This window comes from Ciconia boyciana, chromosome 12 (assembly GCF_034638445.1).
Source record: "Ciconia boyciana chromosome 12, ASM3463844v1, whole genome shotgun sequence".
Lineage (NCBI taxonomy): Eukaryota > Metazoa > Chordata > Aves > Ciconiiformes > Ciconiidae > Ciconia > Ciconia boyciana.
This window is the reverse complement of record NC_132945.1, coordinates 22,032,822-22,046,504: the sequence shown is the minus strand read 5'-3', so window position 1 is coordinate 22,046,504 and position 13,683 is coordinate 22,032,822. Positions and strand designations below refer to the sequence as shown.

The window sequence follows — 13,683 nt, the reverse complement described above, 5'->3', positions numbered from 1 at the left end:
GGAAAAAACGGCATTTCCCAACTCCCCCCTCAGCAAGGTGCTCACAGAGCTGTTACGGAAAAGCACGTAGTGGAGGGACGGCAGAACAAAAATACATCCCACTGTGTTACTGGAAAGGGGCTTCTGCAGCAGACCAAAGCCAGCCAAGCGGCAACACCAGCACACAGGCAGATCGTGAATAAACCCTGCTCGGACCCTGTCGGCGTGCCAAACGTGCCATCTCCCGTTCCCGAGCTTTTTGGGCTCCCTGTGGCATTGAAAACAACTCCTGCTCCCGCTTTGTTTGGTAAACCTTGCTGTTTCCTTTTAAACATCCTCCTGCACTGGCAGCGCTTCTCAAAGCAAGCCCCGGTGCCTGCGTCCCCATCACAGCCAACACGCCGGCAGTGCCGGCGGCGTGAGCTGCCCCCTGGCCTTGGCACCATCCTTCTCTGGAGGAATTACAAAAAAATAAAAGACCTTCACAATATTCCTATGTCTGTTTAGAAAATACATCCCAGGACAACCTCTCCAAAACACCACCAGCCCTCTGGCAAACAAAAAGAAGTCAAACGCAAACTATTTATTGCCAAAACCTCTTCCTTCGTTGTAAAGTACTGTTTAATTTTATCCCTTAGGCATCTATTATCTCATAGCCCATATTATTTTTCCAGCTATTACTGCTTAATTTTCCCCATCCAAAAAGTACGTACAGACACAAGCCAATTTCCGTCTTGGCATAATTGTTTATGAGAAACAAACAGCTGTTTCACTGGGGTCCTAACAAATAGATGGTGAATCGATGCTTCTCATCTCTTCATTAGCTTCCCGCAAGAAACCAGCTGCCGTCACGTGTCCTCCGCCGCCGAGCATCGTCACCCTCCCTGCCGCAGCCGCTGGCGAGCGGGGACCCTCGCTCATCGGGGGGGCCCTTGCAGAGGGAGGGAAGAGAAGCCGGGGGGGGTCCACCGAAACCCCCCGTTTACAAACTCACACTGCGGTGGAAATAAGGGTCTAGGCTGAGCATCTACATTTCTTTTTTTTTCTTTAAATAAAAGCTGCTGAATTTTAATCAGAGCTTAAAATAAAAAGTAGAAACCATGGCTAATGGAATATGCTTATCCAAACGCTTGGACTGCTTCTCTTTTCCCATTTCTGGTAGAATTTGTTCGCTTTACCGCTTGTTGGTTTTCTTGGGGTTTTTTACCAGCAGAGCTTCTGTGGGGTCTGAAAGTTTTTTGCAAAATGCTACCGCTGGCCACGTAAGTAAGCACGGGACTTTCTCAAGGTACAAAGTCCGTAACCCTCCTTTTACGGAGACCGTGGCAGTGTGATTGCCTGTGCAGCGGCCAGCGTCAGCCAGCGCAGGAGGGAGCGAGCACACACCCGACAGCGGTGGAGGTTTGCACAACAGACCCCAGGAAACAACCTCTGCTTCCCAGACTATAGCAGGGAGCGGGCAAAGAATGGCAAACAAGCTTAGAAACTCAGATTAAAAAAATGACTGAAGCAACTAAGGAATATGCAAAATTGCAAAATATTGTAAAGGCACACAAGAAGCTAGTCAGAGTTACTAGCAAAAGCTGTGAAAGACAAGGTGTGTCTGTCTGTCCGCATGTGTCCGATGGACAGAAAGCTGGGTGCCGATTCTGGCCTGCATTCCCACGAGTATTTTCCATGCAGAAGCATGTAATTCAGCCTAATTCCAGTTTGGGTTAAACACTTGCTGAACCATTATTTTCCTTTAACACGCAGCTATTTACGGTAGCGTTGGGGTACTCGGTGCTTGTGAAGTTTGCTTTTCACATCGTAAAGCTCCCGCACGTCCAAGGGTTCCCCAAGAAGCGGGCAGAAGGGGATTTGTGATAGCGGAGGGGAAAAGGAAAACATCTCTTAGGGACCACGCAAGAGCCTAAATGGGCTTGGCACCAGGGTACGGGGGCAGAGCATCTCCCACCATCGACCCTGTCTTGGCAGCCAGCCTCAGCTGGGTGGCTTTTGGGGACAGGGCCCACGTTGGACACGGGGATGGCAGCAAGCCTTTTCAGCCCAACTCCTCGCGCCAGCCTGCCACACACAATGCAAGAGGCATTTCTTCTGCTCCTCCTTCATTTTAATACTTTATTCCTGCTTCTAAGAAAAGGCATCGCTAACGTTTTCCTTTCTGTCACCCGTCCTGGCTTTAGATGCTCAATTAAAAAAAAAAAGGCTCCAAAAGCAGTTGCAAGCATCAGTTCTTTGCAACGCTCTCCTCTTGTCCAGTGGGTGTAACCACAGCAAATAGAAATTGCAAGCAGAGGCCGAACAGCAATGAGTCAGGAAGGCAGAAAGGCGTGAAAACAAAATGAATGGAAAGGCAATAAACCCGCAATATTTCACCATCGGTACTGAGTTCCTGGATAACCTCCATCTATCAGCGTTATCAGTGCCTGGGAGCTCACCGGAGCTGTACTTACAGTACATTAGTGACATTGGCAGAGAAGAGGCTGCGGCTACGCGGGTGCATCACCGTGCCACGGGCTGAGGCCACCACGAGCTGCATAAGGGCAACGGCCATCCACCATCTCCAGCACCTTGGGATTCTCCTCCAGAACAAAGAGAAAAACACTCAAGCTTTTACCAGCGTCCCATGTGAAGCAGAGGAGAAAACTGACGGGGCAATCCTAGGCAGCAAGATGCCCTGGTCCAGAAAAGGGATCAGTCCAGGAAAGGGATCAATGACGGATGCATGTGCTGAAACGCTGTCCTGCTTGGGGACCCTGTCTATGAAGGAGGAAAAAGGTTGACACATCTCAGGTCTGACTCCAGCGGCAAACCAGGTGTACTGCTTAAGGAATAGAAACCTTAGAAATATATTTAAAATGGAAAGATGTTCCCTGTAAAAAGCTGGAGAACAATTCAAGGAATCGAATTAGAAAAAGAAGACCCTTTTCCAGTTACCCCCAAAAAACACCAGTGCCCCTTCATTCCCCATTTCTCATGAAGGCACAAAGCGCAGCAGGTCCTCTTTGGGGTCATGACGGGCAACCCCCTTTTCTCTGTATCCGTATCTACAAAAAGATCATAAAAACATTACTAGGAACCAGAGGATGGGGACTGCTTTGATCCTTTATTTTCCGGAGCACCAAGTACAAAATACCCTGACGGTCCACTTCTAGAAACAACCACTTGTTTTCCACTCCTGTGCAAAACGATCTAGACAGCTGCCTGCAACTCCTGCCCATGGCTGCCCATCCCTCGCACCATCCCCGCCACGGCAGCAGGAGACCCAGCCACGCTTCCAGTGCAAAAACCAGTCGCGTACAGGCTTTGCCTGCAAATCAGCCTCACGGCATTACACAGAGAGCTGGCACCCCCCCAAAAAAACCGGGACTCTGCGTCCCCCTCGACGACCTACGGCTTGGACACAGGTTGGGGCCCCCTGACCAGGCTGCGAATAAAAATCACCACTCTCTCCCCAAAAAGAAGCTAATTCCCCATTAGCGTTGCAGAAAACTCAGGCAGCCAGCAAGAAGAAAGCTTTTTAAAGAGATATAAAAACAGGATTTTTGTATTGAAACACATGCCACAGATGGTGTAGCAGACGAGGATTAATTCATGAATCATATTTCTTAAATGATACAATCTCTCTTTTCGCTTCCATACTTTCCCTTTTTGACTCAGAAGCAGGGATTTAAGATGCCCTTCCCAGATATGAATTTTGCATGAACAAACATTGCAGGAGTAGAAAAAAAAAAGCAGCAATAAACCAGAAAACCCAGATGTTTAAAGCTAAGTTCTCGAATGTAAGTGAATGCATACCCTGTCCATTACGAAAGAACATGTGTGGAAATGCAATATATGCAGGCACAGATCTGGGACTAGGGTAGGAAAACGCATTCCCTAACATTTGGAGATTACTAACGCTTCAGCCAGGGTTCTGAATTTCACAAAAGCTGATTTTATATCTCCTCCTATCTTATTCGCCACCCTCGCAGCAAAAGAAAAGCCTTAAGGCAAACATTTCCACCGAGAGGCCCTCCTCGCTCTGCCGTTCGGGTTTGTCCCTCCTCCAGCCCCCATCAATGCTCTCCTTCGGAAAATCCTGGCGCAGGCACCGGCAGGTTGCTCTCCAGGAAAAGCTCGCGGAGCCCACAAAACCAAGGGGATTGCAGAAAGCAACAGCAAGCCAAAACATCCTGCACCATGCAAACAGATCAGCCATAGCTCACTACCATAGCTGAGTAACACTTTAAGTGGAAAAAAGAGAAGGAAAGGACAAAAGAGCTCTTCAGTAGCAGGAGATGCCGAACTCCCAGCTCCTTCTCACCTGGAAAGCTCTTTCAGACCAGCCAAACCCATGCAAAGCCCATGACCACGCACCGGTGCAGAACCACCGCTTCCACCCAGGCACGAGCGCAGATCGAACCAGGGCGAGAAGAAGTAGTAACCAACATTCAAAACTCCCAGCACGCTGCCCTTCTGGGCACTTTCTCACCTGCCACAGGTGCTGCTATACCTTCCTTTCATCACCAAATCAGCATTTCAGTCATTTTTTTCCACTTTGCACATAAAGCAGCTGTGTATATGCTTAACAGCTTCTTTATACAGCCTTGCACTTACTATTGTAGCTTTACACACAAAGCTTCAAGTTAGAATAAGGGCGAAAAAAATTACTTACCCTTAAATTATTTCAACCTTTCCCTGCTTTGTGTAAGACGTGGGCTTCTCTTTTGGTTACTATTTCCAGATTTGGTCTTTGGGTAGGTGAATGGAAGAGGAGAATGAAAGGAGTTGTATTTGATGACGATGGAGACTGTAAAATAAAGAGAAGCACTTTAGTGCAGAACACTCCTCTCTATACATACATATCAGATTAAATTAAATTAAATTAGTGACACCTACATAAATGCTTCCTACTGTTTTTATGCACACATACAAATATCACAACTGTCAAGGAGAATGCAGCTCTCAGCGATACGGCAGGGGGGAGAAAAAAGAGCAATTTCTAAAATGGAAGGAAAGAAAAAAATCTAGCATAACAACCAGCATTTGAACAGCAGCGAAGGGGCTTCCAGTGGTTTGCAGGAGGGCAGGCAGGCCACCAGGCAGCTGCCCAAACCCGGCTGCCTGCGAAAATGAAACGGGTCGAGACTACATGGGAGCACCTGGAACGGGCTTGAGCAGAGGACAGCGTGGAAGGAGCACAGGTAGCAAAACCGCAGCAACAAAACCTGACAAACACTCTTTTGCTTCCCAAAATACTACATCAGCTCAACTGCTTTTGAGAAAGCAAGGAAGGAGCCGAGAGTTTCGGGAAACACAATTCACCCACACCCTGTAACGACGCAAGGACTCCTAGCACAGGAAGGAATTAATAATTTGGTCACCGAACCAGCAAGTACCCCCCTAAAACCCAGATTAATCTCCCACCATCTGCTTTAATAGCAGAATTTCTGCTAAGTGGTTTTCCCCTACACAGACCCACATATCCATGTAAACACACAAACAAACCATTTGGCTTCCCGCAGTCACGGGGTACGCAGCTGCTCGGAGAAGGGCTCGGTGCCATTGACACAATGCCAAGGTTGAATTCCTGCCATCCCATTTACTCCTACACCTCTCCCCCCGCCGACTCCGTGCCCCGCTCCCGTGCAGGCTCTTTAAGGCTGCCGACTCATCAGGTGAAGCACCTTGGGCTACCTCCCCTCCGCTTGCCTCCCCAAATCACTGTCCATTTAACACGGCAGGTTGAGATCCTTAAAATATGATTTCATTCTAAGTAACGGAAAAAAAGAACCAACGCAGGAGGAACTGACTTCCCCATTGTTATTTTTCTCATGACGACTCTCCCATCTTCTGTATGCAACTGGCATCTCCAGCACCGTCAGCCCCAGCCCAAACACCAAAAGCACCCCCAAAAAAGCATAGTTACAAAATTAGTTAGAAGATGCCACGCCTGCTAGTGGAACAAAAAACCAACCCGAGTCAAGGACTGTCCTTGTTTGGTTGGAAAAGCACAAAGGTCACCGCAAGTAGTATATAAAAATACCTGCTAACATTGAAGAGGTATAAACATAAGACTAAGACAGACTTCTTATAACCAGCTCCGTATTTAACGCTTGCCCAGTGGCCTTTGATAAATCCTAGGCGCTTTAACAAAGGAAGGAAGCTATTCATTGCTATTTAGCAGAACAGGGAAAGTAAAGCACAAGAGAATAAAGCTGCTCAAGACATCAAGGACCAAGTCAGAAACAAAAAGCCAGGTCTCCTCATCCAGCTCCTCCACCGCTGAACACCCTGCTAGGCTGCCGTATTTAAATAGAAATACTATTGTTAGCCGTAAGCAATGCAGACTCATTAACATTTATTTTAGTGTTATAAAATATATTTTTAAATACTTGAAGAAATAATCCGGAGGAAGTGCTAAAGCTCTGAGCGTATTTTCAATATGTCCCAGCTTTTCCAGAGAGATTTCAGACCTCCTGGAAAGACACAGACCGTCTTAAAGGCTGCAGCACGGGAGCGTGCAGATACCTCCAACCAACCCAGAAAAGCAGCACATGCAAATTCCCTGCCCTTGCCTCTCCTCCCAGATTGTTCAGTAAGAGGCAAATCTAAAAATGCCGTTGATTTGAATTACTCATGGACAGCAGAAACCCGAAACTATCATTTCCCACATGTTTTTAATGTGTGTGGGTGTTTATATGTGAATAACACTTGGAAACAGAGGAACCCGATGCCTGTAGAGACACCTCCTCGAGGAGCACGCCAGCAGAAACCCCTGCCAGCGCACACAACTCCTGCTGGAACAACTTCCACGGAGCCCAAAGTCAGCATGCAGGTCCCGGCCAGACTGCACCTGATCCCGAAAGCTAATGGAGACAAACCATGTTTGCAACTTCTAATTAATCCAGCGGAGCACGAGCATGACTGGGGAGAGGAAAGACAGCCTTTCCCATCCTGGTGAGGAGCAGGCAGCACGGGCAGCAGCCTTCACCGATCCCGTAAGCTGCCAGGAGAGGGTTTGGGGGCTTGGTTGAAAGGAGCAGCAGTTGGTGGTGGTTTTCCCAGTGGTATCCACAAGTACATCCAGAGAAAACCATTGTGCAAGAGGATGCCGAGCCAGAGGGGCAGAAGAGAGATTCAATACAAAGAACAGAAACCAGAGGTAGACGCCGACAGACGGAGCACAGTGCCCTATTTTTACCAAACCCAAATGTATCAAGAATACAGAGGACGCATTTTATCTTATATATATACTTTACAAGACAACTCCAGTTTTCCATGTGACCCAGCCAGCCTTGGGCCGCCTCGGACAAAATAAAATGGGAGGAAGCAAGGAGGGAGAAGAAATAGTTTTCTTCTTTTTCGTTGTCAGAAAAGTTATTGCACGGTTAGCGTTTTACAGGCTGCCCATAATTTCAGAGTGGTCTTTAAGCAGTGTTTTGATGGGGGAGGAAGAACCAAGACAATTTCTGCAGTTTCAGCGTGGGTTCAATGCCCGCCCGCTGCAGTTTGCCATCCTGAGCTCGGCGACGGCCCCTTCCCCAGGACCGACCCACCACCCTGCCGCCTCACCCCAGGCATGGGGCGGCCGGTTGCGGCACGTCACGACGGAGCTGGAGGAGCCGACGCTCCAGTATTTAAAGCCACTCATCCTTTCCCCGGTGCGGAGATGGAGGGACGTGCTCTGGAGCTCAGCCACAGTGGTCCCTGGCACTGTGCAGATGGCAGTGGTTTGGTTACCCGGTGCTAAACGCAATCTGCACAAGCTACAGCACACACCAAGTTCAAAGTCTAAATGAACATTTGTTCTACAACAAAACACATTGCAAATGATCCTTAACAAATTTTAACTGTTGGTACAGTCAGATAAGAGCACAGTAGCATATATCACACCCTGTTGTCATTGCAAGCTCTGTGCTGCTAAACATATGAGTGGCAATGCAGAGAGATCTATATTTTGTATTTTGGTATAAATTATAGAGCAGCATAATAGACCTGAAGAAGCAGCTCCTCTCCTTCCTGCATCACTTCCTTCACGTTTTTAAGCCCATTAAATTTCTTCCCATTTAGTTGCTTTATTTTGGTTCCTTGCTGCATAAAATTGTTCCATGTTCACCAAGCGGCGAAGCCGAATAAATAATCACAAAACTTCCCTGCAAAAACTCCGAGAGCTGTTATGTAAAGCAGAAAGGGTATCAGCAGATAGAGACAACTTGCAGGCAACCTGAGGTTTGGTATTCTGTGTCAGCTTGACACACAGGGGAAATAACCCTTTAATCCAGTGCAGTGTATTTCATTTACTGTAGTGTTATCCAGTTCGAAGATGTTATGAAAGGAATCCCCGGAGAGACTTAAGACTTCAAAACCAGCCCGAGTTTGAACTTAATTCCACCGTTGCAAAAGGCTGTAGCCGTGGAAGATGACCTTTTCCATACCTTGCATGCCAGGAGCCATTCTGCCTCATAATGTCAAGCCAAATTAGAATATTCTCTTTTTGTTTTACTCGGGATTTTGTTTTGTCTTTTCTTTTTAATTAAAAGCATCTGTCACTATTAATGGGAAAAAAAAAATCAATAACACAAACAGATTAAAAATGGTGACGTCAAGAGAGATGGGGAGAGCCAAAAAGCCGGGTATTAACAGAGGGACTTTCACCTCCGCATGAGCTCGTCACCAGAGGCCAGGTGAGAACCGAACGAGCATCGGTGCCATCTCCTTGCTGCTCATCGCCCGGCCGAAACAAAAGGATGCTCTTGCCCCACCGCCATCCCGGCCTCCCTCCAAATCCCACCGGCAGCGGGAGCTTGGGTGGTCTCTCTCCTCTTCTCGGATAGGAAAGAAGAGGGGAAAAAACACCTTTAAAGTGCAGATCTCAAAGTTGCTCAGGTCTTGCCAAGGTTATCCTGAATAAAAGTTCAGATATATTTTTTAAAAAGACCATAAATCCAGGTTAGGGAACCAGAAGCTGGTGGAACTCCCTGTGACGGCAGGGATGAAGGCGTGCGGTCTGATCTTCAACCAACGGCAGGAGCTTCATTACCCAAAGGGTATTTCTGAGCAATCCTGCAGGAAGCTTATTAAACAAGTTGTGGAAATCCCAGTTAAGGTTGTTCTCTGGTGTTAATCCCACCCATGGACTTTACTATGTTGAGGTGAACCGTAAAAGGCCAGTTTTCACTCGCTGCATCTTACAATTCAGATTGTGAATGTAATTAAATGTACATTTCCATTTTCAAAAAATACGGTTCTCCCACAAAATACTAAATTAATTACAAAATGTCTTCATAATGTGAAATTATTTAGCCTGTTAAAGCGGTACAAACAGCTTTATTGTATCATTAATAGTTAGAAATGTTCAGTCAGCACAGTTGAAAAAAATGTAAACTAAATACGTCAAGGATACATTGCTTTCTACTCCCAGTATTTTTTTAATGTCTTATTTCATGGTAGATAAGTGAAAAATCTTTTTACCTGCCTTAGTGAGAGGCTCATTTACTCATGCAAATTTAAAACCAAGTGTCATAATACAATGAAATTATAAAAACATATCAAAAAGAAGTTAGCTAGTCACTAAATTTAGCTTCTAATAGAGTTCAACCTGTCTTATACAGTTGTATGTTAATGGGAAGAGCTACAGTGCTCTGTAAACATCAGAGCGCAGCTTTGAAACCATCACACGTGCACGGGGTTTCTGGAGGAAGCCCTTCAGGTTTACAGCCTTCCACACCTTGATCTAAGGGAAACTCAAATTTTGATCCCAGCCAAGGTTACGAGTACGCCTAGCATAAAATAAAATTAAAATGCATCGCAAATGATCTCCGTGCAAGCGCTGGGTTCTGCGGAGCCGCTTTGCAAACGCCGGTACCGGTGCAGACCTCAGATGATTTGCAGGCTAGATACTTAACACGCGTAGGGATTTTCTAAATCCATACAAAATATTATGGCTGACATGGTGAAGTGCTGACTTTGCGGGCTGGAAGATACTTAGCAACTTAAGGGCTTGGCTCTCAGTAGATCCAAGTAACAAAGAAAAACCAGTGCCTCTGAAATAATGGCAGCAAACCATGCGCCGAGGGAGGAGCAGGATCCCATGTTAGAACTTGCTTTATTTACTTGCTGATAGTCCAAGGACGGCACTGACACGGGGTCTTTATTCTCAGGAACAGCCTCTTATTGCAGGAGTAAGCCAAGAAGATGAAAGGGTTAGAAGAGAAGGAAAAGGCAGAGCCAAGGTTAAGATACAACCAGTCCATCTGGTAGACCTCCAATATTCATCCAAACCAAAGCACCAATTAGGCACAGTGGGGAAAAGATGCCTCTGCAGAGAAATCGGCCTAAGATATAGGGAGGCATTTTCCTAAAGATGACAACGGCCATACCCCTGCCCATCAGATCGGGCTTGGGTTTGGGTCCCGGCCGCAGGACCCCCCAAGCTCACCGATGGGGCGGCCGCAGCAGAAGCCGCAGGCGGGCAGGGAGCGACGCTGCCCCGTGCAGCCCCCGCCGGCTGCCGCCCGCTCGACTGCAGCTGAAGCGTGAAGTTAGGGCCCAGCGCCCCGTGAAAGGAAGAAACAAAGGTTCCCTGTGCTTCCTGACCTGGCAGAAAATCGTGAAAATAAGACCCTGTAACGAGAAGAGGTAAGGGAACTAATGGAAAACATCAAATTGTATTAAGGGCTGTGTTAAAGGTTTACAACAGAGTCTCCAGACAAGTCCACTGATATTCCCAAACCCTTATCGATCCACAGGTCAAACCAGAAACAGAAAACATCAATTTTTAAAAATATCACTTGTTGTGATACAAAAAAACCACCCTGTCCCTATGCACAGGTAAATATAGAGACCTTTCCACACGAGAAAAAGATCTGCCGCAGAGCTATACTGTAACTACAAAATCACTAACCGGTCCCCGTCCTGTAAAACACAAAGGCTCATACAAGGAATTAGGGAGATGTCCTACATAAATGCTTTAATTAATTTGTGAAATTTTGCACCCTTCTTGGAGGCGTGCGACATGGCACTTCTTGCTCCCTTAGATTGCCACAGTTCTCAATTTTATTTTTATCCTGAGTTAGATATGAATCAGGATTTGCAAAAGACAAAACAACACACTGTAATCATCCAGCATGCCAATTAAACTAAAAGATACCCTGGAAATTAAAATTAAATGCCATATCTATGAAAAGAAACAGACAGCTTCCTCAGAAACAACAAAAAAGCCCGTATTATAGGAACATGACTGTGGCAGTCCAAAATCGTAGCCGAAGCAGTTATATAACTTACTATCATCCTTCACATCTGCATACTGTAGATCTTCATCAAATTGTGTATGTTTTTGCACATTTATCATCAAGATTTATTGAAGTTGATTCCATAAATTTCATTTAGTTGTTCACTGCTGCTATTTGTTTCCAAGGCAACAAATGCACTTTGCCCAAGCTGCACAGTAAATCATGATTGTTCGGAATTTGGGGGTCCCTGCCCCTCGTGCTGCACCTCCCAACGCCAACAACAGCACCGGCTCGGCAGCGGCAATAATTAGCAACAGATTTGGTGGGCATTTACAAAAAAAATAATCCACGCTACGGAAGAAAAATGCAAAACTAAGCAGGCAGACAGTGGGCTGCCGGCAGGCAGATAGGATTCATGCAAAGCCCCCTCTCCTATCTCATTTACACCTCGGATGGCTGGAGGTTGAGAAATCCATTCGCGGGTACAGGAGGAGTCGGAAGGCCCTTTCTGCAAAAAATGATGATAAGAAAGTCGTCTTCTCATTGTAGTCGTTGCAAAGGGGACAACTACGATAGTCAGGGAAACAGAAAAGCGGAGGATTTACAAACGTTGCACGTGAGCCTGAATCTCCCCCATGGGCAGCATCCCATGGCTCTGCCTCTGCGGGCACGGGCAGCAAGAGCCCGAGGCACAGAAAACTTGCAGGCAACTTTGGAAGTTCAGCTCTGGATAGGAAAAAACTCTCAGTCTAAATCGTGATAGCGTAGCGTTGTTATTTCAGTTTTCAGCAGCTGAACCGCAGGAGGTGGACAAGTCCAAGCGCTACCCCGGAGCAAGTGTTATTGCCCAATTTCATGCTATTCGACAAGCGGCATCAAAGCTGTCCCATCCACGCCACCACGTCAGCCTTGAAAACGCTCCGGAGCCACCCAAACGCCGCATCTCTCCCTTTGCACTGCAGACCTGCAGCATGAGTTGTACTAACAGAGGATCGCTAAAACACCTTTTAAATAAAGGGTAGTAAAAGAAGAGACCACGACTGCAGGAAGACAAAAAGCAAACGCAAGAGACCGAGCTAGAACACGCTCTGCGCTCCCAGAGACTCCTCCGGGGAAAAGCCTCGCACAAAAAGCCATTACTTCAGCATTTCTAAAAACAAAACCAATCTCGTACGCGATGCTGATATTTTAATGGGACACGATGTTTTTTTGAAAGACAATGCAGTTATTTTTGTTTATCTGTCATAAGCAAATATCCACGACTGCAAAACCACCATATAAGAGGTAGCTGACAAACTCAGCACACTGATGCCAGCCAGTATGGACCGAACTGGAAACTTTACAGCGTGAATCAGGGAAACCCACATTCAGCTTCCAAACCCAGTCACAGGAGTGCCATGTAACTGCAGCGACCGCAGAGGAGCCAGCCCTGATTCATCCAGTGCACAGGAAGCTGCAATCCCTGCCCTTTTTCCCTTTATTTGAAAAAAAAAAAAAATCACTCTCAAACCCTCTTTGTCGGACAGCACATTCCCTTGGATTCACGCATTATTCCCAGAGCAATCAACAGACAGCATCCCTGATGACAAAAGCCACTAGTTTTGCCGCTTTCAGCCTCAGAAATGTTAAAAGATTGTTTGCTTTGTAAGTGCAAGTCCACATTTAAGAGGAATAAGGAATTTGCTGTAGCAGGCTGGATCAATGATGCAGCAAGCCAAGCATGCGACCTCCAGCAGGGTGGCTGGGTCCAGTGCTCCTGGAAACAATAAACTGACCTTACGCCGCTCCTGATCCACTGCGCAACGCAGGAAACGGGGAAAAAACTCACTCCTGACCCTTGATGCAACGAGGTACCTCCTTCAGCTATATGAACTGATGGTTCGTATTAACGCTATTATTATCGGGCATAAAAATATTCATCCCCTTCTTCCTTTCATTGCAACGACTGGCACGCGAGATGCAAACCTGGCTTTCAGAGTCATGACACTGGTACGACGGAAGCAGGATAGATGGAAATGAAACAACATCACCTCCAGTTCAGTCGCAGGGAAGAAGAGCCCTCTCGTTGTCACGTTACAAAGATGGAGCACGGCGGCAGCGTGCCGGTCAGCAGCTACGTCCCAGGCAGCGCCCGGGTGTAATCACCACCACGGGCAGGGATGCTTCCTGGGGTTAACAACAGCCGCTAAACACAACCTCATTTCTCTGATAGCAGCAAATGAAATCCACCCTGCAAACACCATCATCTCTTCTAACAAGAGACAAAGGTACCATTGCGCTGCTCATCAGGCACCGAAGTGACAAACTGCATTAACTATCCCAATTAGAGGAGAGCTCCGGTGCTTCAGCCTCACCCCTTCACTCACAACTGAGGTCTCCGCTGTTTACGTGAGCGTGAAAAATAACATGTTCCAATGGCAGCTTCTCGTTTTACACTACAATAAATGAAAAGCAACACAGAGGTCACAGTCCACGAATCGCCCTC

The 13,683-nt window shown here is 46.8% G+C and overlaps 1 protein-coding gene across 7 annotated transcripts in view; it reads right to left on the bottom strand.

The window, feature by feature from the left end:
- NEXMIF (neurite extension and migration factor) overlaps positions 1–13,683 on the bottom strand; it is a 175,225-nt gene that overhangs the window by 53,803 nt on the left and 107,739 nt on the right. For 6 of the 7 annotated variants that reach the window (XM_072877072.1, XM_072877073.1, XM_072877071.1 and 3 more), the window contains exon 2: positions 4,640–4,774. The exons of the other annotated variant lie outside the window; for it this stretch is intronic. The gene's annotated coding sequence lies outside the window, so the exon portion shown is untranslated. The remainder of the gene's footprint in view (positions 1–4,639; positions 4,775–13,683) is intronic. 7 annotated transcript variants of the gene reach the window in all.